The following is a 2,093-nucleotide window of genomic DNA, read 5'->3' on the forward strand; positions in this document are numbered from 1 at the left end:
GGACTCCTCTGTAGACCGGAGTCTTCTAGAGACACATGAGGACATCCGTCTGACAGATGAAGACTGAAAACTGGGTCATGTGACAAGAAATATTCCCTAACACATCAGCAGATCTACAGGTCCAAGTCCAGACCTGAACCTGGTCCAAGTCCAGACCTGAACCTGGTTCAAGTCCAGACCTGAACCTGGTCAAACCCTTTGAAAAGTTAATGCCCTGTTTCTTGTCTTCAATTTCAAAAAGGCCAATGAGGATATTTAAGAAGATGCTTTTACAAACAAACAGAAGTGTGTTGTGTGTCCAGCAGCACCGTGTTGGACCACATGTAGATCACTGAGGTCATGCAGGAACTTTCATATGAAAAGTGAAGATATCTTGTGTTGTCTCGTGACTCATGAGGACCATCAGAGCGATAAACCAACCAGAACGCGCATACATTGCCCAACACTGACACCTGGCGGCAGGTGGCGTCACTGCAAGGCTCGCAAATATTCACCAGTTGTGAAACGGCTTTATTTGTGTAAAAGAACTGCTTCTTAAAACCAGGAAATTCACTGACTGTTTTGAAAATAGTTTATATTTTATTTTTAACGTGTTGATAGAAGCTGTTAATGTTGGGGTGTTTAGGAGCTGTGAAGGAAATGAAAGAGAGCTGCTGGTCGCTTCTGGCTGCATTTCCTGAGATAAACAAACGGTTTATGACCGCAGTACAAGAACCGTCTTTATGCTAAAAAAAATCATCCGATGTGAGACATTTCGCAGTAAAAAAAAAAAAAAAAGCAGCGGAGAAAATGTTCCCTAGGTAGGCCCCAGCGAGGATCGAACTCGCGACCCCTGGTTTACAAGACCAGTGCTCTAACCACTGAGCTATGGAGCCTACGTTTCCCAGACTGCTCACGTTTCATTATAACCCTGACGTATCATTCAGCAAAAAAGAAAAAATTTCCTTTGAGATAGATAATCGTAAATGTCACACTAATCTGTGCCGCAAGGCTTTCTGGTGCTGACGGTATACTAATCATTTTTATTTGAAAACAAGGCGTTTTAGGCAAAGAACTATAGAACTTATAGCCATGGAAACTACCCAGAATCCACCTCTTCTGGCAACTGTTCAGTTCAGTCCTGTGGTTTCTTATGATTGATTCAAGATCAAACTTTTAAGTTTGATCCAAGATCAACTTGAAACAAAAAACAACAAAAGAAAAAGTCCCAAGTGGTTGAAGGAAGAAACTGAGAAGGTGAGTATGGTGACGCGGGTGTGGCTGTAATGACTTCATCTGGTGTGGACGAGAAAACAACACACATGGAGGCACTGGTTCATCAGTCACACGTTTACAACCATGTGGAATCATGACACCAAAATGTTATTACATTCATTAATGCAGCAGACAAACTACAACATTCATATTAAAGAGGAACATTTAAACTCATTTACACCTTCAGCTGTCTTAACATGAGGTGTCGTCGTGGGATGGGCCGGTCGTCCGAACCTTTGATCGCCATGTCTGACGCTGAAGTCGAGGAAATCTGTTCTGTAAAACATCAGGATATGGAGGCGGAACCGTTTGTCACGTACGCCACGCTGACTGTTGTTATTGGAGGAGAAGGGGGAAGCAGTGAAGAACTCAGAACTGTGCAGCATGGCGGTGGCAGCATCATGATATGGGGCGGCTTCAGGAACGGATGGATTGTACGGATACGCTGAAAACACATCTGGAGGTCCCACTAGAGAAGTCCTGGTCTGGACCATGAGCTCAAAGCATCCCCTCGCACGCGTACGCGCTGGACGCGTCCTAGCGCCGCCGTCCTTCGTTTCATCACGAGTTGCCAAGCTGAACTGTGCGTACTGTGTGTAGCGCTGAGTGTAGTGGCAGCAGCGCTGTGTAGCGCTGCGTATAGCGGCGACAGCGCTGTGTAGCGCTGCATGTAGCAGCAACAGCGCTGTGTAGTGCTGTGTGTAGGGCTACGTGTAGCGCTGCGTGTAGCAGCGACAGCGCTGTGTAGCGCTGCGTGTAGCGGCAACAGCGCTGTGTAGCGCTGCGTGTAGCAGTGACAGCGCTGTGTAGCGCTGCGTGTAGTGGCGGCAGCTCTGAGT

The 2,093-nt window shown here is 46.6% G+C and overlaps 1 non-coding gene across 1 annotated transcript; it reads right to left on the reverse strand.

Moving 5' to 3' along the window:
* Positions 1 to 802: 802 nt before the first annotated feature.
* Positions 803 to 875, reverse strand: trnat-ugu (transfer RNA threonine (anticodon UGU)). Its single transcript has one exon. It is a non-coding gene; the product is annotated as a tRNA-Thr (tRNA).
* Between the last annotated feature and the right edge of the window lie 1,218 nt (positions 876 to 2,093).

This window comes from Cololabis saira, chromosome 16 (assembly GCF_033807715.1).
Source record: "Cololabis saira isolate AMF1-May2022 chromosome 16, fColSai1.1, whole genome shotgun sequence".
NCBI lineage: Eukaryota > Metazoa > Chordata > Actinopteri > Beloniformes > Belonidae > Cololabis > Cololabis saira.